The 26,575-nt window shown below is 47.3% G+C and overlaps 2 protein-coding genes across 5 annotated transcripts in view; both read left to right on the forward strand.

Moving 5' to 3' along the window:
- ARHGEF17 (Rho guanine nucleotide exchange factor 17) overlaps window positions 1–6,576 on the forward strand; it is a 197,123-nt gene extending 190,547 nt beyond the window's left edge. The window contains exon 22 of the mRNA XM_081197266.1: window positions 186–6,576. The gene's annotated coding sequence lies outside the window, so the exon portion shown is untranslated. The remainder of the gene's footprint in view (window positions 1–185) is intronic.
- Window positions 6,577–17,729: 11,153 nt separating this feature from the next.
- RELT (RELT TNF receptor) overlaps window positions 17,730–26,575 on the forward strand; it is an 85,785-nt gene continuing 76,939 nt past the window's right edge. The window contains exons 1-2 of one of the 4 annotated variants that reach the window (XM_081197419.1): window positions 17,730–17,990; window positions 23,540–23,681. The gene's annotated coding sequence lies outside the window, so the exon portion shown is untranslated. Of the gene's footprint in view, window positions 17,991–18,012; window positions 18,359–23,539; window positions 23,682–26,575 lie in introns of those variants that run through there. The other 3 variants (XM_081197416.1, XM_081197421.1, XM_081197418.1) reach the window with 3 other exon arrangements.

Below are 26,575 nucleotides of genomic sequence, written 5' to 3' on the forward strand. Positions count from 1 at the left end.
AGGTAAAGGGACCCCTGACTGTTAGGTCCAGTCGTGACCGACTCTGGGGTTGCGGCGCTCATCTCGCTTTATTGGCTGAGGGAGCCGGCGTACAGCTTCCGGGTCATGTGGCCAGCAGGACTAAGCCGCTTCTGGCGAACCAGAGCAGTGCACAGACGGTACCACACTTCAAAAAAATAAAGAAGCTATTGCACTGCACTGGAAAGAATATTACCAGCATCTCCTTAACTGCAACTCCCCTGTAGCTGCTGAGGTCCCCTCACAAATTCCGCAAAAACAAATTAAGAGATGACCTTGCAGTATCTCCAAAATGGGAGAGTGGTGTACGGCTATTAACCAAATGAAAAACAACAAAGCCAGCAGACCTGATGGGATACCTGCTGAAGTCTTCAAAGTGGGTGGAATTGAACTTCCACAACAACTTCACAAGCTCATCGAAAAAAATCTGGGAGAGAGAGGAGCTCCCAACAGACTTCAGGGATGTCAGAATTATCAATCCTACCCTTCCTGAATCCCAAAATAGTTTTAGACCTTCCAGGGGGACAGTAGAAATGATTTTCAGTGTTTGGCAGCATCAAGAAAAATGCAGAGAGCAAAACCAACCCCTGTATATGGCGTTTATTGACCTGACTAAGGCCTTCAACACTGTAAATTGTAATGCCCTGCGGACTGCCCTTCTGAAAATTAGCTGCCCAGATAAATTTGTAAACATCATTCTGCTCCTTCGTGATAATATGACAGCAACAATCGCAGATAACAATGGCTCTCAAAATGAACCATTCACAGTGGGATCGGGTGTTAAGCAGGGTTCTGTTATTGCCCCAACTCAATTTATTATTTTCATTGCCATGATCCTACACTTCGTCAAAGGAATACTCCCCACCGGAGTAGAAATATTGTACAGATGGAAAGCTCTTTAATCTGAGTAGGCTGAAAGCAAAGAGTAAGGTTACTGTAACTTCCGTCATATTTTTTCAGTATGCTGATGACAGCGTAGCGTATGCACACTCAGAGGATGACCTCCAAACCATCCTAAATATCTTCACAGAAGCTTATGAAAAGCTTGGTCTGTTGCTCAACATCCAAAAAACCAAAGTGCTGCACCAGCAAGCACAAAACAACATTTCTTCTGCGCCAGAAATCCAACTCAATGGTGTAACTTAGGGAAATGTTGATCACTTCTCCTACCTGGGCAGTTATCTTTCCACAAGGGCCAACATTGATGCTGGGATCCAGCACGGCCTGAGCTCTGCGAGTGCAGCTTTCTCCTGATTGAAGTGCAGAGTGTTTGAGGACCGGGACATTCGCAGGGTAACCAAAATGCTTCTTTACAAAGCAATTGTACTACCAAACTTACTATATGCCTGTAAAACATGGACCACTTATAAACACCAGCTCCAACTCCTCGAAAGATTCCATCAACTGTGTCTCCGAAAAATGTTACGCATCACTTGGGAAGACAGGCGATCTAATGCCAGTGTACTGGAAGAAGCAAAGATCACCAGTGTTGAAGCAATGATTCTTCAACATCAACTTCATTGGACTGGTCATGTTGTGCGGATGCCTGATGATAGTCTTCCAAAGCAACTACTCTATTCCGAACTTAAAAATGGAAAGTGTAATACTGGTGGTCAACAAAAGAGGTTTAAAGACTGTCTCAAGGCAAATCTTTAAAAATGTAGTATATACATCAACAATTGGGAAACACTGGCCTTCGAGCGCTCCAGTTGGAGAACAGCCTTTCCCAAAGGTGTCATGGGCTTTGAAGACGCTCGAACTCAGGACACAAGGGAGAAACGCGCTAAGAGGAAGGCACACTTGGCAAATTCACACCGTGATCAACTCCCACCCGGAAACCTTTGTCCCCACTGTGGAAGGACGTGTGGATCCAGAATTGGCCTCCACAGTCACTTACGGACTCACTGTTGAGATTGCGTTCATGGAAGACAATCTTACTCAGGTGCGAGCGATTTCCAAAGAAGAAGAAAATATTTGTTTAGATTGAAGAGTTTTAGATTAGGTCTTAGAGATAGAAAATTTCACCCAGTCCTCATATCTGATGAATTAGGTACAAAAATTAAAATTCCTCCATCTTACCCCTCCACTTTATAAAAAGACCAAAGGCAACTTACATCATAAAACTGAGTTTCATAATCCACATTTCAGACCAGAACTCGGATTTTGAAGCCAAATGGTAAAGGTTTGGCATTCAGCTTTGCAATAATAATAATAATAATAATAATAATAATAATAATAATAATAATAATAATAATAATAATAATAATATATGTACCCCGCCCATCTGGCTTGATTGCCCCAGCTACTCTGGGCAGCTTCCAACAAAATATAAAAACAGTAAGTCATACATCAAGCATTAAAAACTTCCCTAACCAGGGCTGCCTCCAAGAGTCTTCTAAAAGTCAGATTGTTGCTTATTTCCTTGACATGTGATGGGAGGGTGTTCCACAGGGACGGCGCCACCACTGAGAAGGCCCTCTGCCTGGTTCACTTCTCATGGCTCAATTCCCCCTAGGAGGTTTTGGAATCCATAGGCTGGACTGGCGCACTTAGAAAATGGAGTTTTTGATTCAGAGCCACTCAGCCTGGATTTGATGTGTATTTCTTTTGGTGCTTTTTGTCTCCATTGGATCACGTGATGAGCGCCGATGCCTCTTACAGAAATGAGTCATGAGGAGCAAGCTTTAATCTGCATACCCTGGCAGAATGCAATACACAATGCACATAATCTGATGTCTTCTTATTCAGAAGCTGTTTCCATGAAATAGGGAAAACGCTCTTTTAAACCTGCATCTATTCTCAGTACTTTAATTTTGCAATCCGCATTTCCATACCTTTCTTTGAAACCGGGAGGGATGGGAACTGTGTTTTTGGAACAGGGATTCTGTTCAGGATATACAGGTCACGGAGGGGCCTGACCCTGAACAGTTGTTTGCATTCCAGAAATAGAATTTAGGGGGTCACAGACTGAGTGTGTTCGTCATGACCTTGCCATCGACAAAATGGAACACAGAGATATAAAATCCTTCCTTAAATAGGTATGTCTCTGTGAAAATTAAGCAGTCCCGATTCAGTCTTGCATGAGCTCGCTAGTTTGCCTCAGACAGCCATTCCGTCTTCAGCTTTGGGGTCAACAAACTGACCAGCCTTACAGGGTTGTTGTAATGATTACAGAAGATGGGGTATGTGGAACGCTTGAAATACTCCATGGGCTAGGGTCAAGTCATACTGTGTGAGTGCAATGGAGGAAGGGGAGGTTTTGCCTGTTGCTCAGTCTTCGCGTTAGAATGTTAAGCATTTTGCGCTTGGAGACTCTGCAGATTGCCCAGGTGGTATGCAAAATGAACGTGGGAGCTTTGCAAATCCCCCAGGCAATGTTCAAAACATCTCTGATCCGTTCGTTCACATTCTCCATCTTCCGCTGATGCAAATCGACTGTGCAAAATGCAAAGTCCCGGTTAGTGTTACGAACGTTCCCTGTGTGTCCACACGAGTCCCCTGGGTTTGTGCTTGTTCACAAGCCAACTCGCGTTCACCCCAGGAGGTGCACGACGTGTGTGGGTTTTAGGGGTCCCCCCTAACCTGTCTTACTGAGGCCAGGCTGAGAATCTCCCATGTGTGGAAGGCAGCGCAGGCGTAGGCAAAGTGATGCTCTGCAGATGTTGTTGGACTACAACTCCAAGCAGCAAGGCCAAAGTTGAGGGATGGCAGGAATTGTAGTCTGGCAACCTCCTATGGGCTAGCTGTGGTGCAGGATCACAGATTTGTTGTTGTTTAGATGTGTCCGACTCTTCGTGACCCCCTGGACCAGAGCACGCCAGGCCCTCCTGTCTTCCACTGCCTCCCGCAGTTTGGTCAGACTCATGCTGGTAGCTTCGAGAACACTGTCCAACCATCTCATCCTCTGTCGCCCCCTTCTCCTTGTGCCCTCCATCTTTCCCAACATCAGGGTCTTTTCCAGGGAGTCTTCTCTTCTCATGAGGTGGCCAAAGTCTTGGAGCCTCAGCTTCAGGATCTGTCCTTCCAGTGAGCCCTCAGGGCTGATTTCCTTCAGAATGGATGCGTTTGATCTTCTTGCAGTCCATGGGGCTCTCAAGAGTCTCCTCCAGCACCAGAATTCAAAAGCATCCATTCTTCGGCGATCAGCCGCCTTTACCACAGACAAAAGTAGACATCTGTTATTAGCTCCTGTGGATGTTCTCGGTTACCGTAGGCATGCAACCTCTTGGCTGTTGCAAAACTAAGGACTTTTGTGTTTGACTAGTGACTGCCATGTAAACCCGTCACAAAGGACTGGAAGGAAGAACCTCATAACTGATGGGTGGGAGCTAACTTTAAAAGGATCGGACAAATTCATGGAGCAGAGGGCTTTCAATGGTTTCTGGCCACAGTGGCCACGCTCCGCTGCCACAGTGGGAGGCATCAATGCTTCTTTTGCTGGAAACCACAGGAGGGGAGACTTGCTCTTGTGTTAGGATCCTGATCGCATGTTTCCCACAGGCATCACGTTGGTCCCTGTGGTCTGATCCAGCCCCCTCTTCTTCGGCTTTTAACTTGCGGCTTGATCGTGTGTGCGTGTTTACACCAAAGCTGCCTCACCACATTCAACGGGGCTAGGTAAGTCGGCTCTCTGACATCTGGGAAACCCTGTTGTAGACCCCTGGTCATTATGGGATGGATGATTCAGCATCAGAAACAAACAATAAGCAAGTCCCGTCCCCCAAATCATAGCGGTCAACATTTCCCTTTTTTTAAGGGGAATTCCCTTATTCCGAATAGGATTCCTCGCAAGAAAAGGGAAAAGTTGACAGCTATGCCCCAAATACCCAAAGTTAGTTTGGCAGCACTTCTATGCAAGAATCAGATATGACACTCACCCACCCTGACACAAACCAAGTTTACTTCCTGCATTCTCAAAAGAGCCGTGATTCTCACGGATCTCCCTTGGTCTTGTTTCGAGATTTGAACACTCGAAGGGGTGGAATTGTTTATAGCCCTATGGTAGGCTTCTTCAACATGGCCCCTTACCCGGGTCATAACTGCCAGCAGCTGACATTTGCAAGACCTCTAGAGGGCAGCGTGGTGGGGAAGGCTTCTCTGTGGCTTGGAAGGGAAGACATTCCCTATCTTCTCCAAAAGGAATGTGCATCCCTGGACCTCTGGCATCGATAAGTTTTGAGGGGTGTTCCTGATGCACTGTTTTGTTGACGAACATCACGAAACCTGCGTCAGACGTAACCTGTTGTGTGTATCCAAAATGGCACTGGGAATGCATTTTTGGGCTAAGGATACACAATAGAGAAGCTTTGCTTACGGCATTAATACATGCATGCTCCGTTTATCCCGCTCTCGCCTCTGGTCAAATAGGTTGTGCAGGTTTCTGAAGCACCGCAGCACAAACCTGCCAGGCCTGTTTGACCAAGGGCGAGTGTACATTGCCATGAACAGCGCCTCCTCTTCCTAACTCCTTTCATTCCTTGTGCCTAAAAGGCATATAAATATTGATTCATTGGTTCCTGTTACGGGAAGCAGCTGTTTTGAATTCGGATTCTAGTCCTCAGTGATGTGTGTGGCCTGGTGCGTGTACGCAACCTTGCTGCAAAGAACTTATGTGCAAAGGTTTTTTTGCTTTCCCAATGGCTGGCTTCGCCACAAAGGAACATATCTTTTGTGCAGGTCTTGGGTATAGGAGCCTGATTTCCAAAGAGGCTTCACTCTTCCTGGGAAGCACACAATCTGCCATGAAAAGCCCTCCCTGCTCCTTAATCCCGTGGGTTGAGAATATGCTGTGGTTGCTCAGTGGCGTGCGCTCTGCACATGTTCAGTGGCATTTCCCCCTCCAAAACGATTCACATATCCCAGGACTTGGTTGTGACATCGTATAGATTTCCTGGGCTGAGGCTTGACACGAAATGAAGCCCAGGCCGGGTACCGAAAAGTGAACATTTGGATATTTGTGGAATGTGGCTCCCACATCATCACCAAATATAGCGGCTGATGTAATGGGGGAAGCATTTCTGAAAACCTCCACGGTCTGCCTTTGCAGTGTTGCGCTTGTGGTTGTTGTTGTGGTTGCATGGAAAACACCTTAAACAGAATGACTTTGGAGCAGAAAAGGCTGGTGCTAGCAAGTCTCTCTTTCCAGTGACAACCGCTCCTCCCCATCTCAAAGTTTAACTCTCTTACTGACCTCCTTGGCTGCCGAAGACTTACTGTAAATACTGGTATATATCGCCTCCTCTGTACATAACGCCCTCGAGTCTTGATTGTCAATACGGATTTAATGGCATATTTTTATATACTTGTTTAAGTTTTCACCGGCGCGAGCGAGGGTGCCGACACACAGTCTTTTAAGTTATGATGGCAACTCTTAAGCGTTGAATTGAAAGACGAGGACAAAACAGGAAAGAGCAAAGAAACAGAACAGAATTCCTTGCCCAAAACGTTACCAATTCCAGTGAGATGTTAACAATTATTAGTCCTGAGGTTTTATTTTATTTTTTCCTTTTTCGTCACTGTGGGTTCCTAGTCATTAAAGGTCACTGGTGTCAGAACCCAGCCTTGGCGTGTGGACTCTTCTTTTGCAGGCTTCGGCCGGATTGGGGGACGGGGCAGTGAGCTTTCCTATTGGACAGAGTTGGCAAAAGAGTTCTCTGTTTTGTTTTACCTTATTTCGCTTTCACAAGTGTTGCACCTTCCTGTGAACCTCCTGGTGGTCCAGACACTGAGGATGCATGCTGGCATAATTTTAATTATTATTTATACCTCGCCCATCTGGCCGAGTTTCCCCAGCCACTCTGGGCAGCTCCCAGCAGAATATTAAAAACACGATGAAACATCAAACATTAAAAGCTTCCCTAAACAGGGCTGCCTTCAGATGCCTTCTAAATGTCAGATAGTTGTTTATTTCTTTGACATCTGATGGAAGGGCATTCCACAGGGCGGGCGCCACCACTGAAAAGGCCCTCTGCCTGGTTCCCTGTAACCTCACTTCTCGCAGTGAGGGAACCGCCAGAAGGCCCTCTGCGCTGGACCTTAGTGTCTGGGCTGGATGATGGGGGTGGAAATGCTCCTTCAGGTCTACTGGGCCAAGGCCGTTTAGGGCTTTCAAGGTCAGCACCAACACTTTGAATTGTGCTTGGAAACGTACTGGGGGCCAATGTAGGTCTTTTGCAATGTGGCTGGAAGTGCAGGATTCTGTCCACGCAGGATAAGAATGTGAATTGAGGGGGGGGGGGAGAGAACATCAGGTACAAGGTGCCTTCAGTCTCGCCTTTCTAACCCAGTTCCCTTAAAAAAAAAAATCATTGCCCCCTTGATTCCAAAAAACTCACCCCAGTGCCCTGTACCCTACCATAGAAAAAGCATCTTTCAAAATAGCAGTTTGCACGACCCACCTAGGAAGAGAATAACAATGAAACTCCGAACAGTACATTCATCCCACATTTATTCCAAATCCAATTTAAACTATTTAATTCAGCAAAATGGAACAGCTTGATCCGGAGATGGCAGCTTTTCAAAGTTTCTCATTTACAAAGTCTTCCTCATTTGTACCTCTCTCACACCCTGCCCCCTTAGCTCCACCCCACCCCACACCCCCAGTAATCCTAGGGTACAACCAACTTGGGGAGCTCTAGCAAGAGCAACACACTTTTTAAAACCAACAAACGTTTTGAAATTTGGAAAGTGACAAGGAATCAAACGATGAACAGGAAGATGTCTGAAAGCTCTGCAAACAGATCAGGACGAGTGTGGAAGTTGTCGCATAACCTCCCCGTAAACAAACCAGAGCATATGCTCAGCAGAGATCAGGTATAATCTGACCTCCACTTTGTGAGGGTATATCAGGATGTAAGGTAAAGGGACCCCTGACCATTAGGTCCAGTCGTGGCCGACTCTAGGGTTGCGGCGCTCATCTCACTTTATTGCCTGAGGGAGCCGACGTATAGCTTCCGGGTCATGTGGCCAGCATGACTTAAGCTTCTTCTGGCGCACGAGCAGCGCATGGAAACGTCATTTAAGTTCCCACCAGAGCGGTACCTATTTATCTACTTGCACTCTGACGTGCTTTCAAACTGCTAGGTGGACAGGAGCAGGGACTGAGCAACGGGAGCTCACCCCGTCGTGGGGATTCGAACCGCTGACCTTCTGATCAGCAAGTCCCAGGCTCTGTGGTTTAACCCACAGCGCCATCCGCGTCCCATATCTGGATGAGGGCCCAGTAAATCGGGCAGAGGGCGCTGAGTGTTCTCGAAGCCAACCATTTCTAAGTAGTCTGTGCACAGTTTCTGATCCATGATAAAGGGAAATCTACGAAGGTGTGTTCAGATGGGCTGGGCTGGGCCACATTATGTGGCGACGGCAGCGGGGCAAGAGCTGGTTGGCAAGCTGATGTTTAAAGGAGAATATGCACAGACTGAAGTCAGAGCTAACCTACATGCGCAAATACACTGGAGGAAGGAAAACTGGGTCACCAGCAGTCACTGGGGCCACCGTGGGGTCCTGGCATACCCAGTCGGGCTGCAATTGCTCTCTTATTTAATAGGTAAAGGTAAAGGGACCCCTGACTGTTAGGTCCAGTCATGGCCGACTGGGGTTGTGGCACTCATCTCTCTTTATAGGCCAAGGGAGCCGGTGTACAGCTTCCAGGTCATGTGGCCAGCAGGACTAAACTGCTTCTGGTGCAATGGGACACCGTGACGGAAACCAGAGCGCACGGAAATGCTGTTTACCTTCCCACCAGAGCGGTACCTATTTATCTACTTGCACTTTGACATGCTTTCAAACTGCTAGGTTGGCAGGAGCTGGAACCGAGCAATGGGAGCTCACCCCGTTGCAGGGCTTCGAACCATCGATCGGTAAGCCCAAGGCTCAGTGGTTTAGACCACAGCGCCACCCGCATCCCTCCTCTTATTTAATACATAGGTATAAATAATGGGTGGTGCTGTGGGTGCAAGTCCAGAGCCTAGGACTTGCCAACCAGAAGGTCGGTGGTTCGAATCCCCGCGACGGGGTGAGCTCCCATTGCTCGGTCCCTGCTCCTGCCAACCTAGCAGTTCGAAAGCACGTCAAAGTGGAAGTAGATAAATAGGTACCGCTCCGGTGGGAAGGTAAACGGCATTTCCGTGCGCTGCTCTGGTTTGCCAGAAGCGGCTTAGTCCTGCTGGCCACATGACCCGGAAGCTGTACGCCGTCTCCCTCGGCCAATAAAGCGAGATGAGCGCCGCAACCTCAGTGTCGTCCGTGACTGGACCTAATGGTCAGGGGTCCCTTTACCTTTTTATAAATAACTGAGAGCAGAACTGTTTGCACAACAGGACTTTACCCCCATTTCCCTCGGCTGTACACCCCCTAAATCTGTTCTGGGTTTTCCACCAACCTCCCATAGCAGACATTTGGGGGGTGGAGCATTGAGCAAGCAGAAGTTCTGCCTCTGCAGCTCTTTAGTTGACTACTGCCCTAAGTCCACACCACTTTTCCTGTAAGGTACATTTCTGCAGTGCTTCAAGGTCTCCTGAGTCTCTGCTCTCCTATCGATCAGGCAAAACAAGCCCTGCCCCGCAGCCAGAGGGAGAAAAGGCCTGCCTAATGATGCCAGTCAGCCAGTTAAATGCCAGGTGCAGACTTGGCAGGTGTTTTGCACAAACCGCCTGCTCAAGTGGGGGGGGGGGGAGGAGAGGCCTTCTGCCGGTCTAGGTATCCATCAAAAAGCCACTCGTCATGGCATATTATTGGTAAACCTCTTGGCACTTCCAAATGGGCAAAACAACTGCCGCCGCCAACCAAGCTTTTAGGAGAAAATACTGGGCGAGGTGCAATAGCCTTGGTTGTGTTCAAAGCACTCTTAAGGCCTGTTTACGTGATGCAACAGGGGTCAAGCATTTAAGCCCAATTTGGGGTTTAGGTGTTTATGTGGGCTGCTTTTGTTTACAAGCAGTGGATTGTGAAAGGGCAATTGATCCTTAAGATTCAGCCTGTCTGGCTTTCTTATGATGACACCCGGCCCTGGACTTCTTGAGTTGCAGAATCCCAATCTAGTTTCTCATAAGAAAGCCTGCAGGATCAGGCCAGTGCATCAGATGGCCCAAATTCTTCTCCTACTCCAATTTTAGCTCTTCTACTCAGATCTGAATTTGGTTCAGGTTTCTCGCTTCCGTTCAACCCCACTGACCTGGGCAGTTGTGTTCCCTTTACACATGTGGCCTGGCTGAAAAGTAAGGTGGGATACATACTAGATTTGGGGAGGGGGCCAGATAGCTCGGCTAGTTTCTGATCCATTCTGATACGTATATGAGGAGCTGACACACCAGACCAGCCCCGTGTGAGATGCCAGTTCTGGGGGGCACTGAAAAGGATATATCAAGAACTCTGGCCAAAAGTTTCAATATAAGGAATAATTCCTACTCAAGAGTTGAAATGAAAAACGTGTGTATTCTGCTAAGAATAACAGTTTGAAGCTAGTAGTAAATTTAAACACAACGTGTAAGTACGATAGTTTTAAAGTAATGGTAAGTTTGGATACAACGTTTAAGTACAGAAATAATGTAGTTTCAAATATACAGTGATATAGTACAAAGGTACATGAAATACCAGTGCACAACAATTGTTTTATACAAGTCTCAATAGCAGTCAAAAAGAGTCCACATTATATAAAATCAGAATAAAGAATAAAGGATCAAATGGGGCCAAAAAGGAGTATCCGGAGTGTGAATCAGATGTACGACTCAGTAGTGGTAACCAGGACAGGGCCCTGTTTCGGAGTACACGCCTTCTTCAGCTGGTAATATCAAAAAATATGTCAAAATAGATCAAGGTGCAAGGTTGGTGTAACAGTGGTGTAAATGCTCTGTAGGATCAATCAATCAATCAATCAATCAATCAATCAATCTTTATTGCAGTCAAAAGACCAGAAGGCAGAATCAACAACAGCAACAACATCAGCACCAGGGGGCGGACGCAGTAGACGGAATTGAAAATTCCTTATGAACTTATTTGCATTAAAAATAGCACACCTTCAGCTAAAACCTTTATTCCAGAGTTTAAAGTCAGTCCTCATTCAAGGGGAGGAGGGACAAAAATGAGGGTGGGGGGCTTGAGGAAGGTCAGTTGGGGTGGAGTGAGATTCCTCTGGGGAATGTTGGAGGGTATGAGAGTGTGTGCAGCTCCCAAACATGCCAGAACAAGTCAGAAGGATAAGTCGCTGCTAAACTTTCAGGGTTGGGTGCTCTGCTAGCTTCTGACCTGGTTCTCAACCTTCCACAGTGAGGAGCCATTCATTCATTTTATTTCTACGCTGCTTCTCCACACGCAAAAACCATGTTCAAAGTACAGTGGTGCCTCGCAAGACGAAAAGAATCCGTTCTGTGGTTCTCTTCGTCTAGCGGTTTTTTCGTCTTGCGAAGCAAGCCCATTGACGGATTAGCGGATTAGCGCTATTAGCGGCTTTTAGCAGCTTATCTGCTGATCGGATCAGCTGATAAGCAGCGGCTTAGAAAAGGGGGGGGGAACCAGCAGGAACTCGCAAGACATTGTCGTCTTGCGAAGCAAGCCCATAGGAGATTCGTTTTGCGAAGCACCTCCAAAACGGAAAACTCTTTCGTCTAGCGAGTTTTCCGTCTTGCGAGGCATTCGTCTTGCGGGGCACCACTGTAGCTTACAATATGATTACCAGATTTTTTTCCAGTGAATCTGGGGACACTTTTTCTTTTTGAAGCTGAGTGCTCTGGTCCATGGGGTCACAAAGAGTTGGACACGACTAAATGACTAAACAACAAACAACAACAATTTGTCCGGGGACAGATTTGCAAATCCGGGGATGTCTGGTAACCCTAGCTTACAACAAAGGAAAAAGAAAGGCATGCCATGCCCAAACTTGTTGTTTAGTCGTTTAGTCGTGTCCGACTCTTCGTGACCCCCTGGACCAGAGCACACCAGGCCCTCCTGTCTTCCACTGCCTCCCGCAGTTTGGTCAAACTCATGCTGGTAGCTTCGAGAACACTGTCCCACCATCTCGTCCTCTGTCGTCCCCTTCTCTTTGTGCCCTCCATCTTTCCCAACATCAGGGTCTTTTCCAGGGAGTCTTCTCTTCTCATGAGGTGGCCAAAGTATTGGAGCCTCAGCTTCAGGATCTGTCCTTCCAGTGAGCACTCAGGGCTGTTTTCCTTCAGAATGGATGCCCAAACTAAACGGTGCCAAAAGCAATTTCAAAATAACATAGCAAAGCAGCACTATAGCACATACAGTACAAAAAACAACAACATTTCAGTACTATATAACAAAATTAGATCAACAGCACCCAGCATCCCAGAGCAAAAGAAACCAGGAATCTTCACAGTTTCACCAATGAGGAAGACATTTGTTCAGCTCACATGTAACTAAATTCGCCTTGCCTGAACTTGTTCGTGAACTGAAGTGCAGCTACCCTTCGTCCTTCTTCGAATTTTGCTATTTGGTTCTCCAACCTAAGCAGCATCACAAAGGGCACGCCAGCAAAACATACACACAGAGATGTGTAAAGGATAAGGTAAAGGGACCCCTGACCATTAGGTCCAGTCGTGACCAACTCTGGGGTTGCGGCTCTCATCTCGCTTTATTGGCCGAGGGAGCCGGCGTACAGCTTCCGGGTCATGTGGCCAGCATGACTAAGCCACTTCTGGTGAACCGGAGCAGCACACGGAAACGCCGTTTACCTTCCCGCCAGAGTGGTACCTATTTATCTACTTGCACTTTGATGTGCTTTTGAACTGCTAGGTTGGCAGGAGCAGGGACAGAGCAACGGGAGCTCACCCCGCCGCAGGGATTCAAACATCCGACCTTCTGATCGGCAAGTCCTAGGCTCTGTGGTTTAACCCACAGCGCCACCCGCATCCCTGTGTAAGGGATAGCAGTGTTCAAAACTGCATTATGGGGGCCGGTGCGTTGTAGTGGTTAGAGTGTCAGACTAGGACCTGGGAGACCTGGGTTCAAATCCCCTCTCGGCCATGAAGCTCGCCAGACAGCCTTGGGTCAGTCGCTGCCTCTCAGCCTAACCTACCTCACAGGGCTGTTGTGGGGATTAAATGAGCAGGGAAGTGAAAGAGCCATGTACAGCACCTTGAAGTCTGTGAAGGAAAAAGTGGGATATTGATGTGATAAACCAATTAAACAAATAATGGGGAGACTGCTTGCAAAAAACCTTGCAACAGGAAAAAATGGCGTAGGGAAATGTATATGTTAGGTAACTTCATACAGATCTTTCTATTATTATTATTATTATTATTATTATTATTATTATTATTATTATTATTATTATTATTATTTACTTATACCCGGGTCTCCCCAGCCAGTCTGGGCAGCTCCCAACAGGATATTAAAAACACAAAAAACATCAGATATTAAAAGCTTCGCTAAACAGGGCTGCCTTCAGATGTCTTGTAAAAGTCAGATAGTTGCTTATTTCCTTGACATCTAATGGGAGGGTGTTCCACAGGGCGGGTGCCACCACCGAGAAGACCCTCTGTCTGGTTCCCTGTAACCTCACTTCTCACAGGGAGGGAGTTGCCAGAAGGCCCTTGGAGCCGGACCTCAGTGTCTGGGCTGAACAATGGGGGTGGAGACACTCCTTCAGGTATACTGTCTAGCTGCCACATTGTAGTTTCTGGGTCACCTTCAAAGGTAGCCCTGGGTTGTCATTTTTTTAAATGCACAGATTGATGGGGGTCAAAGACCGGAGAAATGGGAGCTCTGTTCCTTGCACCCATTCTGTTGCACACAGTCAGAATGGGAGTGGTGCCTTACCTAACCCCTATAGAAAAAAGACAGTTGCGGAACTGAGAAGTTGCACAAAACAAATGAAATACCGTGAAAATCCCTGAAACGAGAAGTAATCGACTATAAATATTATCTAGTGGAAATCAACTAAATAATAAAAATCAAAAAGCTTAAAGAAAAAAATCAGAAAAATAGAACAAAACCTTAACGGGATGCCGGCTACAAACCTCGTTTCACCAAACTATTCAGTTTCCTCAGAAGGAAATAGAGAAATCATAAACTTTAAATGGCCAAAATTCAAACAAGGGTAGAACCCCCAAAATTCTTACATATTAGACTGAGGACTCAAAAGTACAGCTTACAAAAAAGGTTTGATAACCTAAATAGCAAGTTTTACAAACTCAGGAATAGTGAATTTACAAAAAAAAGGTTTGAAAACCTAAATAGCAAGTTTAACAAACTCAAGAATAGGGCTGAAGCTCTCCCGTGGTCTAGATGTTACTGCTGATGTTAAAGGCCTTCGGTTCTACTGTCTAGCTGCCGCCTTGTATTTTCTGGGTCACCTTCAAGGGTAGCCCTGGGCTGTCGTTTTTTTTTAATGCACAAATTGATGGGGGTCAAAGACCCGGGAAATGGGAGCTCTGTTCCTTGCACCCATTCTGTTGCACACAGTCAGAATGGGAGTGGGCGCCTGGCCTTACCTAACCCCTGGCTTAAGAAGAGGGGGAAAGTTTTATTATTGAAAACACCTCGCTCTTTAAACGATGGGTTTGCTGAGTCAGAAGTGACTCGTGGCTGCAACAAGAGACTGTCCTTGTGGGTGCGATAATGAAGGCTTTGAACCTCCTTTTCGTCTACCAACTCCCATTCAATATATTTTTGTTTTGTCTTTATCCTCTGAGGTTTAGGGGGTGTTTGGGCTGCCGGCTCTTTGTTTTGCTGTTTGTTTACATGTTGCTCTTTTTTTAAAAAAAAAACACACACACACCATGTTTTTTTGTTGTGTAGAACAGAGGTTAGTTAATAGCTGGGTGGTAAAACATGTTTGCCAGCTGTGGAAAAGGGGTTGTTTAGGAGCCCAGGACCCATTAGGCGAGCCCAACATTTAGGATACTGCCTTGGCACTCCCAATGTCTCTGTCTGTGCAAAGTGAGGGGGAAAAGACCTTTTCTCTCTTAAGATTTTGCACAGCTGAAAGCTAAGAGTAACAGGTGCTAGTGGCTAGAAGCTTGAGCATTGATGGCTGGTGGCTGCTAGCTATCAGGCACACCTCAGCTACTTTGGTACAGGCTGAAGAGAAGCAGTTTGAAATATAGCAAGTAAAGGAGTCCGAAGCTGGTAGGGCTTTTAGGAAGGAGACTGAAATTGGATTATGGGGCAAGCGTCTCCACAGACTAGCACAGTTGGGGACGACTTGATCCTCCCTGTTCTCCTCGTATATTTGAAAGTAAACCAATATTGCGAGAACATCATAAGACTCCGCTAAGCCTCACCTCACAAGGAAGCTGGCCCACTCTTGGGATCCAAGAAGTTTTATTCAACGTGCAAAAGAGCAAAGTCCTTTTCCAGCTTTTCTTGCGGATACAGTGGTACCTCGGGTTACAGACGCTTCAGGTTACAGACTCTGCTAACCCAGAAATAGTACCTCGGGTTAAGGACTTTGCTTCAGAATGAGAACAGAAATCGCGCGGCGGCAGTGAGGGGCCCCATTAGCTAAAGTGGTACCTCAAGTTAAGAACAGTTTCAGGATAAGAACGGACCTCCGGAACGAATTAAGTTCTTAACCCGAGGTACCACTGTATAGGTAAAGATAAAGGGACCCCTGACCATAAGGTCCAGTCGTGACTGACTCTGGGGTTGCGGTGCTCATCTTGCTTTACTGGCCGAGGGAGCAGGCGTACAGCTTCCGGGTCATGTGGCCAGTATGACTAAGCCGCTTCTGGCGAACCAGAGCAGCGCACGGAAACGCCCTTTACCTTCCCGCCGGAGCGGTCCCTATTTATCTACTTGCACTTTGACGTGCTTTCGAACTGCTAGGTTGGCAGGAGAAGGGACAGAGCAACGGGAGCTCACCCCGTCGCGGGGATTCGAACCGCCAACCTTCTGATCGGCAAGTCCTAGGCTCTGTGGTTTAACCCACAGTGCCACCCACATCCCTACTGTATAGATATATCACAGTAAAAGTGGCATCCACAAGGATCATAGCACCAGCCCTTTGGAAACAATGGTGGATTTTGCATTCCTTAGTAGATGCCATGAATAATCCCGTGAGATGGCGAAAGCCACCAGAATCGACCCCACAGGCCTGTTGTAAGGCAGAAAAAACACTCCGTACATGTCATCCCAAGAATCTTGGGGGAAGGAAGACGAACCAGATGAAAGATGGTTAAGACATTTCAGAACAGTGTGGAAGTGAGAATTTTAGCAGCTGCATCTTTTGCTAACGTGTCCCCTGTGTAAGAGGTTTCCGCTGTAGCCAACACCCTCTTCTGCCCAGCTCTTAATATGCAATCCTGCCCTTAGGGTTGCCAACTGACCGTAAACAAAACACATCCTGACCCGTTTCCAAGCCTGCAATCACAGCTCACTTTACAGAACTCCTCGTGTGTAGTTCCCCCCAGCATACAGCTAAATCATGAATCATTTCCTAGATGTCAGTAAAGCGAACTGCAGCAGATTGCCCAGGAGCAAGGGTGTGCTGAAGAGGTGGCAACCTCCTAGGGATTCTTCCACCTGCCCTAGAGGAAGAATTGCCCTGAAAACATGATTACATACATGGCTGGCCTGAAGGAATTAAGGGTTCAAATCCGCACTCAGCCACAAAGCTCCCTGGGTGACTTTGGGCCAGTCACAGTCTCTCAGCCTGGCCTACCTCGCTGGGGTGTTGTGAGGATAAAATGGAGTGGGTATTTAAAGCCATGGTTTTCCCAGTAGTGATGTATGGAAGTGAGAGCTGGACCATAAAGAAGGCTGAGTGCCAAAGAATTGATGCTTTTGAATTCTGGTGCTGGAGGAGACTCTTGAGAGTCCCCTGGACTGCAAGAAGATCACACCTCTCCATTCTTAAGGAAATCAGCCCTGAGTGCTCACTGGAAGGACAGATCCTGAAGCTGAGGCTCCAAGACTTTGGCCACCTCATGAGAAGAGAAGACTCCCTGGAAAAGACCCTGATGTTGGGAAAGATGGAGGGCACAAGGAGAAGGGGGCGACAGAGGACGAGATGGTGGGACAGTGTTCTTGAAGCTACAAACATGAGTCTGACCAAACTGCGGGAGGCAGTGGAAGTCAGGAATGCCTGGCGTGCTCTGGTCCAGGGGGTCACGAAGAGTCGGACATGACTAAACGACTAAACAACAACAATTTAAATAGTAGTAGTCAGAGCTTTTTTTTCTAAAAAAATGTTTAGGGGTACTATCATTTTCCTACTCATATTGAAATACTGCCCCTCACTTAGGCCAAACTTAGATTCCCGAAATGTTTAGGGCTATGCGTACCCCTGCGTAGTCCCAGAAAAAGTACTGGTAGTAGTAGTAGTAATAATATTATTAATAATAATAATAATAATAATAATAATTTTTTATTTATACCCCACCCTCACTGGCCAGAGCCGGGCTCAGGGCAGCTAACACCAGTAAAATTACGACAAAAACATAATAGGGGAGGGAAAAAGCCAACAATTTAAAATACAGGTTAAAAATACAATTTAAAATGCAGCCTCATTTTAATAATAGCCCATGGTACTACAACAACAGCCACAAGAATAAAGTGGAACATCTCCAAGAAAAGGCTGGGCCAAACAAAAATCAGATGTGCTGGTTCTTGCACGCGCTTACTCCCGAGTAATCCGGCGCAGCCCATGCTTCCAGTTCAACAAAAACCTTGAACGCTGCACCCTCAACTCTTCGCCACGAGGCGGCGCCACGAAGCCAATAGGAGGCTCGGGGAGGCGTGGGCGTGGTCCGGCCCCGCGGAGGCCGCCCTACCTTTGTGACGTAGGGTGGGGGCGGGCCCCGTTCCATTGTGACGGCTTCGCGAAGGGGGCGTGGCCCCCGCCTCGACCTGCTCACTTTCCCCGCCGGCTGACTGAGCCGGTCATTCATTCATAAAGAAGAGGCGGCGGCGGCGTGAGAGGCTGACAGCGCCGCGCTTGGCTCCCTTTCTCCGGCTTTTCCCTGAACGCTTGGCAGCCGCTTCTTCCAGACGCACCGGCCTTTCCTCCCCAGGTAAGGAGCCGCTTCTGCCCACCTGGCATTGCTGGATTCCTGCGGGCTGGAAGGCAGGACATTAGGGGGGGTTGCCCCCTTTATTTAGGGGGCTGGGGGGTCTCGCCCCTCTTCAGCTGGGAGGAGGCGCCCCTTGCCCCCCGTTTGCGCCCCGGGTCGCTTCTTAAAACCCGGGGCTGCGGTGCTTCAGCGGGCAGAGCGCCTGCCGTTGTCTTGTCCAAGGTTCCGAGTTCGAATCCTGCGCAGCTCAGGTTGGCATTGTCCGCCGCTGCGGAGGGACGGTGCCGGCGGTCAGCGTGAGATGGGCAGCGTACAAAACGCTTAGGCCGGAGCCCGGTGGTGGCGGGATCGATCCCCGGCATCTTCCGGTAGGGCTGTTCAACGCTCCGTGCTGCAGAGGTGCTGCCAGTCCGTGTGGACAGCATTGAGGTAGATGAGCCACTGATCTGACTTGATCGTTTTCCGTTTCTGTGTTGGTCCTCGCGCTCCCCGTTCCCCGGTGTTACTTGCCCATAGACCTTTGTTCGTGAGCAGCACATCTGCAACGCTTTTCTGCGCTTGAAATGTTGCTTTTAAAAATAATTATTCATTGTTTACGATAAACAGCTGTCCCCATCTCCTCGGGAAATTCAGCGAGGTTTACTTTCAGGTAAATGGGGTTTTAGGAGGGGCAGCGTGGATCCGGCCAAGGCTAGTCCAGTGCAGGATTCTGTCCTGGAGAGCAATCAGTCAGGTGCTTCAATAATAATAATAATAATAATAATAATAATAATAATAATAATAATAATAATAATAAATTTATTATTTATACCCCGGCCATCTGGCTGGGCTTCCCCAGCCACTCTGGGCGGCTTCCCAAAAAATATTAAAATACATCAAACATTAAAAGCTTCCCGAAACAGGTCTGGGGTGCTTCTGGGATGCTTTTGCAAGCGAGGGGTGTGTGTGTGTGTGTGTGAAGGTAAGACTCACCCATCCTTCCTATTTCTCCTGGACACCAGGGTTCTCAGGGATATACTCCACCTGTACATGGAGGTTTTGCCTCGTTGTGGTGACTTAAGGAGCCATTGATGTCCTTTCCGAGACACCAGTCTGTGTTGCCACATCTTACTGCCCCGAAACTTGCCGTTTCCGGGTAGCCTTTGGGCACGGCAACCCCTCTGCCTGGCCGTTGCCAAGTTAGCGCCCTTCTGATGGTCTGGACCACAAATCCCATCAGCCCCCTAGGTTGGTAGAGGCTGGAGTTAACGCAGACTTCATTGTGATGAAGAGAGAAGCCATGTGTGAAGGAGATTCGCGGGCACACCTGGACCGCTCAAACAGTTGCACAGAAGGAGCAACTTCAGTGAGGGCGCAGCTGGGCACACGGTGGGTGGAGAGAGCTGCCTAAGGCTCCTTCTTTTTAATAATAATATAAATAATAATAAAATTTTATTTATATCCTGCCCTCCCCAGCCGAAGCCGGGCTCCGAGCGGCTAACAACAATAAAAGTAACACAGCGTTCTAAAATCGATTCAATTTAAAATTCGCTCAAAATCAAATTCATGGGAACCACTGGGCTAGAGTTCTGTGAGGATTACCAAAGGAGGGGGTCAGACTGTGCCTTGGCCAAAGGCCTAACAGCTGTGTCTTGCAGGCCCTTTAACAGCACCTTCTTGGCAGCAGATCAGTCCAGGATCCCCCTTCGCTGGGATCTAGGATCTAGTGGGAGCCTAAGCACACAGTCCCCTTTAAATAGATTTCCCCCTTTGTATGACTCAATTCATAAGGGCCTTGTGGAGAATTGCAATCCCTACGCATGCCGCTCCCAATGAATTCTGCTTTTGGTTTTAGTTACACATTTGCTGCATTTATATCCCAGCTCTTCCTCCAAAGCAGATCGAGGTGGCATGCTAGTTCCCCCGCCCCTTCTCGTTTAAATCCCACAACAACCCTGTGAGGTAGGATGAGCTGAGAGGCTGGCCCCCAAGGTCACCCTCTGCGAGTTTCAGGGCCGAGTGGGGATGGAGCCCATGTCTCCCAGGTCCTGGCGCAGCGCTCTAACCACTATCCCCCGCTGCCTCGTCCTTTTGAGTAAGGGGGCTTGGGATTGTGCATTCCAACAAAAGTGTGCAAGTCACTCCAGAACAGGTAGCAGTTCAGTTCACATTTAATGCCATAATAATAATAATAATCTATTATTTATACCCCACTTCCCCAGCCACTCTGGGCGGCTTCCAACAAAATATTAAAATATCATAATATATCAAACATTAAAAGCTTCCCTAAACAGGGCTGTCTTCAGGTGTCTTCTAAAAGTCTGGTAGTTGTTGTTCTCTTTGACATCTGGTGGGAGGGGGTTCCACAGGGCAGGCACCACCACCGAAAAGGCCCTCTGCCTGGTTCCCTGTAACCTCACTTCTCGCAGGGAGGGAACTGCCAGAAGGCCCTCAGCGCTGGACCTCAGTGTCTGGGCAGAACGATGTGGGTGGAGACGCTCCTTCAGATATACTGGACCGAGGCCATTTAGGGCTTTAAAGGTCACCACCAACACTTTGAATTTGCCAGGATATGGTTTGGTGTTTATGGCTGAGTGTAGGACTTGTGCTCCCGTCTCTTACTCCTCCTCGCTCCTGTGTTTCCTCTTAAGCAGCTGCTTTCTGGTTTCTTGCAAACCATAGTGTGCTGTTGCACCTGAGCTAGGTACATACCTTATATGTGCTGGCACTGGCGAACAAAACTCTCACCCCTTATATACACAGCTGAAGAAGGGTTTGGATTTGATATCCTGCCTTTCACCCTCTTTAAGGAGTCTCAAAGCGGCTAGCAATTTCCATTCCCTTCCTCCCCCACAACAAACACTCTGTGAGGTGAGTGAGGCTGAGAGACTTCAGAGAAGTGTGACTGGCCCAAGGTCACCCAGCAGCTGCATGTGGAGGAGCGGGGAATCGAACCCGGTTCACCGGATTACGAGTCCGCTGCTCTTAACCACTACACCACACTAATCACTGCGTTACATCTTCAAACATCTTAAAGGCTGCCACATGGAAGAGGGAGCAAGCTTGTTTTCTCCTGCTCCGGTGGGTAAGATTCGAACCCACGGCTTCAAGTGACAAGAAAGGAGAATCTGACTAAACACCAGAACTTTCTGACATTAAGAGCTGTTGGATAGTGGAACAGACTTCCATGAGCAGTTGTGGACTCTCCCTCCCTTCATTGGAGGTTTTTAAGCAGAGGTTGGATGGCCATCTGTCATGGATGCCTTAGCTGAAATTCCTGCGCTGCAGGGGGTTGGACTAGATGACCCATGGGGTCCCTTCCAATTCTACAATTCTATCCTTCTAGGTCAGGGCTTCCAGCAGATACCATTTTATCAGGAGGTCCATTCTGCAGTAATGAAGTAATCGGGCCTTTAGCATTCTGGCAACTACCCTTCGGAACTCCCCTCCCCATGAATATTAAACAGGGACCATCTCTCCTATGTTTTTGGCCCCAGCTGAAAACCACCTTCTTTCAGCAAGCCTTTCAAAGCAGGGGTCTTCCCCAGTCTGGATCAATACTGGTTGTGTTTTAAAGATTCTTGATTGTTTGCCACCCTGAGCGCGTTTACAAGGAATGGCAGGATATTGGTGTCATAAAAACAAAAACTTCCAAGCCAGCGAAATCCTATTTGGCTTTGACTTGTAAAACTAGACAAGGTCCTTGTTTATGATCCTGGTTTGGAGAGTATGCAAAAAACCATAGCTTATTGGGTTGCTGTAAAAGAAAGAAAAAGGTGAAAAAAAGGGTATATGAGTCCACATATTCCCCCCTCCTACTTTATTGAAGTAAATTGAATGCATCAATACAATAGAAACAATATTACTTATTACTTACTCATTCCTGTAGCACCAATCCATGGTTTAAAATGGTGACAAATGCTCCCTTTTTAGACAGTTGGACATTCACTTTGATTCCTGTCTATGATTTATTTTCCTTTATTCTCTTATTCTCTTCTAATCAACCAATTATGCATATAGTTTTAGCTTTTGCCCAAGGTCTCAAGTCTGAGTACTCAGCCATGAAGCAGACTGGGCAAACTCGGCTCAGTTTTTCTTTTAGCCCAGGCATGGGCAAACTTGGCCCTCTAGATGTTTTTTGAGACTACAATTCCCATCATCCCTGACCACTGGTCCTGTTAGCTAGGGATGATGGGAGTTGTAGTCCCAAAACATCTGGCGGGCCAAGTTCGCCTATGCCTGTTTTAGCCTAACTTGCCTCACGAGGTTGTTGCGAAGGCAAATTGTAGGCCTCGATTTCTTTAGAAGGAAACTTTAAGCTTAATAGAGATAAAAATTCACAGCTGCTGTTTCGGATAATTTTTATGTGATCCCAATTCACCGAACGGGGGTCTAAACCTAGAATTTCCTTCTGTCTGAGAAGCCAATGGGCTGTACAAGACGTCCCTTTTGGAAATTAAAAGTGTCTTTATACAATTTGGCAGAAGCCTTAGGAAGCTTATTAATAGCTGCCTGTAGCGACTGCGCACAAATTTGGAACAAGGGGCTGAGTATGTGCAGAATAATGAGATTATCTATGTATATACTCACGCCCTAATGTTAAATATGGCTGGCATTATTTTTAGGTGCATCAATGAAAAATGCCCGCCGTGAGACTTAATGCCGCTTCATGTTACACAGCTAAGATATTGTCTTGGTGCTTTGCTCTCAAACAGGCGTGTTCCCGGCAGACGGTCTTTGCCAGAGGCCAAGCTTCCATTTGTGGGGTTGTGTCTGAATGCCCCTAAGTCAGAATATCCCCTAAATATTCGGGTGCCACGACGGCACTGAGCCTTGGGTGGCTGGGGCATGCAGCCTGGCGCAGAGAGCTCTGTGAAGGATAGCTCCGTTGGTTAGAGCGCTGTGCTGATAACGCCAAGGTTTCAGGTTCAAGACTCATGGCTGGGGGTTGGACTAGATGATCATCGAAGGTCCCCTTCCAATGCTACAATTCTATGACTATCATGAAACGCCCTGAAACCTTTTCCACTGGCATGGGATGAATGAATCACATTCGACTACTGTGATTTTCCTCTCTGTTTGGTGATAAACAGGGAATAATTGCGTCTAGAAACTGATGAGTAGTTTTAAGATTATACCCAAACAATTGAGGCAGTGGTGATGATGAGACAGTTTTCATCGCCTGCTTCCTTGGGGTTAAATTTGATTTGATTCATTCTTTTTATTTTTATTTTATTTCATTTATTTTTTGCACTTCTCCCCCAAGGAGGAAAAGCTGGCCCCCATGTTACTTTTATTATTGTTAGCCGCTCTGAGCCTGGCTTTGGCTGGGGAGGGCGGGATATATATAAATTATTATTATTATTATTATTATTATTATTATTATTATTATTATCTCCACAACAACCCTGCGAAGCAGGCCAGGCTAAGAGGCAGTGACTGGCCCAAGGTCCCCCACTGAACTTCATGGTGAAGTGGAAATTTGAACCCAGGTCCTAGTCCAACACTCTAACCACTACACCATACTGCCTCTCTTAAATGATGAGTGGTTTTTAATTTTTTTGGCCCAGTAGGCCACAATTATACTCCCCCATCGCAGTGAGCCGACTCTGACACGTCGGTGGCGCCTGTCCAAGTTCGCTGCCAGGATGGGAGAGCAGATCCAGCACAAAGCGGGTTCTCCAGTTTGATCCTGCCTTCTGCAAGTTTCAGGTGCATCGGATTTTGGATGGGGTTCTTTTTTTGTGTGCATTGCAGGATGAGACCTTTCAGTTAATAAGGCCCTTCTGTCCTCCGAGGTATTTCACATTTGGTAGTGCATGCTTTAAAAAAACAAAACATCCTAATTTGCGTTGGAGTAAGCAGCAAATAGAATGGATTATATGGAGGGGAAATGCGTGTGATTTCAGAAAGAAAATGGCTTTCTATCAAATGGGGAGATCCGGTTTTGCCTATGGGCTAGCTAGAAGATGTCCCGTCCCCCAATTAAAAGCGACGTGTGGCCATCTTGGCTGTAAGTTTCCATACGGTCTGTTCGATTGGCACGAAGCCATGGAAACGGGACCCTGGCAGCGAGCGACAGACAATTACGCTCCAACTAGGTTTGTTCTGTCTCCCTAGCAGTGTGTACATAAACGCAGTCGCTGTGCATAAAATCTTGCAGCTGTGTGTGAACGGAGACTTATTGGAGGGGAGACGAAAAGTCATGTTGCACCTGATTCCAGGTGAACATGAAAACCCTCTTTCTTTTTGTCCTGGATTCTTTTTTTTAAGCTATTTGATTTACTGTTCCAGCTTGTTTTTGCTACAGTCTCAAAACACCGCAAGGCAAAGAGTCAAGTTTTTTGCAGGAGAGGTTTTTAAAATCTGGATGTTCTTAGCAACTTTTGGTGGCCTTTATTCAGTATCATAGATCCCAGTCGGTTTTTAAATAGGGGGGAGATGAAATCACACATGGTGGGGTCACTAACATTTCACACTCGCATAAAAAGCAATTTTGACCATTTCTGGCGGAGGGGGACAAATGAGCGGTTGTGGACGGAGCTGTCCACAGTTCTGCTCCCGCCTCAAACGCCTATTCAGAGCGAGGGCCTTTGCTGCCCTCACTCTGAGCTGGCTCAGTGACTTCATGTAACCAAATCTGCAGCTTGGAGATGTCAGATTTATGATGTGTTCGCTGATTACGGTGATCACTTGGGGAAGGAGGGCAGCTGGGGAGATTCAGGTTGCCATGGTAGCAGCAGAGGGGGACCAAGTAGGCTTCTCTGATTAAAAATGTGAGCACCCTGGCTACTGCTGTTCCCCAGAATTTTGCAGGCAAATACTTAGTGTGTCTTAGTTTTAAGCTGGGTGTGGTTTGCATTGCACATTTGTTGTCGTTTAGTCGTGTACGACTCTTCGTGACCCCATGGACCAGAGCACGCCAGGCACTCCTGTCTTCCACTGCCTCCCGCAGTTTGCTCAAACTCATGTTGGCACCTTTGAGAACACTGTCCCACCATCTCGTCCTCTGTCGTCCCCTTCTCCTTGTGTCCTCCATCTTTCCCAACATCAGGGTCTTTTCCAGGGAGTCTTCTCTTCTCATGAGGTGGCCAAAGTATTGGAGCCTCAGCTTCAGGATCTGTCCTTCCAGTGAGCACTCAGGGCTGATTTCCTTCACAATAGATCGGTTAGATCTTCTTGCAGTCCATGGGACTCTCAAGAGTCTCCTCCAGCACCATAATTCAAAAGCATCCATTCTTCGGCGATCAGCTTTCTTGATGGTCCAGCTCTCACTTCCATACATCACTGCTGGGAAAACCAGAGCTTTAACTATATGGACCTTTGTCGGCAAGGTGATGCCTCTGCTTTTTAAGATGCTGTCTAGGTTTGTCATTGCTTTTCTCCCAAGAAGCCAGGAGTCTTTTAATTTCATGACTCATGGAGCCCAAGAAAGTCAAATCTCTCACTGCCTCCAATTGCACAATTAGATCAGGTCTATTGCGTGGCCTAGAAGATGACCTTACAGCTCTACAATTCTGGCAATCTGGGGTAACACTGTTCAATTTGCTCTTCCTTCAGTCTTGTAGTCTGGAGTGTGTCAGTCGAGTCAGTCCTCTCTCTCTCTCTCTCTCTCTGTGTGTGTGTGTGTGTGTGTGTGTGTGTGTGTGTGTGTGTGTTTGCTTGCTTGCTTGCTTGCCAAAAGGGATGTTGGTGGGGGAAGCTTCTGTGAAGTGGTTTCAGAAGGAATGCTCAGCCCTGCAAGCTCGTAAATTACAGGCTTTGCAAAAGTCTCTCTATCCGGAATCCTGTTGCTGAAATCCTTGGAGAAAAACCGTGGTCCGCTCCTCTTAACAATACAGACCGTGCACTGAAGCCATGTAAACTCTGCTCTTGTGTGCGTGCTTAAAACCACACAGACTTTGCAAACCGTGCAATGTGGCCTGCAGGCCTCCTTAATGCAGACTCATAGAACCAGAGAGCTGGAAGGGACCTTGAGGGTCATCTAGTCCGACCCCCCTGCAATGCAGGAATCCGCACCTCTCCCATATGGGATTCGAACCTGCAACCTTGGCATTTTATCAGCGCCACTCTTTAACCAACTGAGCTATCCGCTTGTATTCGTAAGAACATAAGAAGACCAATGGCCCACCTCCAGCCTCCTGGTCTCATAGTGGCCCGCCAGATGACTGGGAAACTCACAAGCCACATCTCTCGCCTCCTGTGGTTTCCAGGAACTGGGAGCTCGAAGCGTTGCTGCCTCACAACTGTGGAAGCAGAGCAGGCTCGTTGTGGGTGGTAGCCCTCAATAGCCCTCTCCTCCACAAATTGTTTTTTTTTATATACAGTTGTGCCTCGCAAGACGAAATTAATTCGTTCCGCGAGTTTTTTCGTCTAGCGAATTTTTCGTCTTGCAAAGCACGGTGTCGGAAAAGTTTTGGAAAAGCTTCAAAAATCACCAAAAACCTCAAAAAAGGCTACCACACCGCGTTCTATGAGTTGCTCCTCGAAGTCAAGTCGCAGCTGTATTAACAGTGTTAAGAAAAAGGAAACAAACTTGCAAGACATTTTCGTTTTGCGAAGCAAGCTCATAGGGAAAATCGTCTTGCGAAGCAGCTCAAAAAACG

The sequence above is a fragment of the Podarcis bocagei genome (assembly GCF_964188305.1).
Source record: "Podarcis bocagei genome assembly, chromosome: 6".
Taxonomy (NCBI): domain Eukaryota; kingdom Metazoa; phylum Chordata; class Lepidosauria; order Squamata; family Lacertidae; genus Podarcis; species Podarcis bocagei.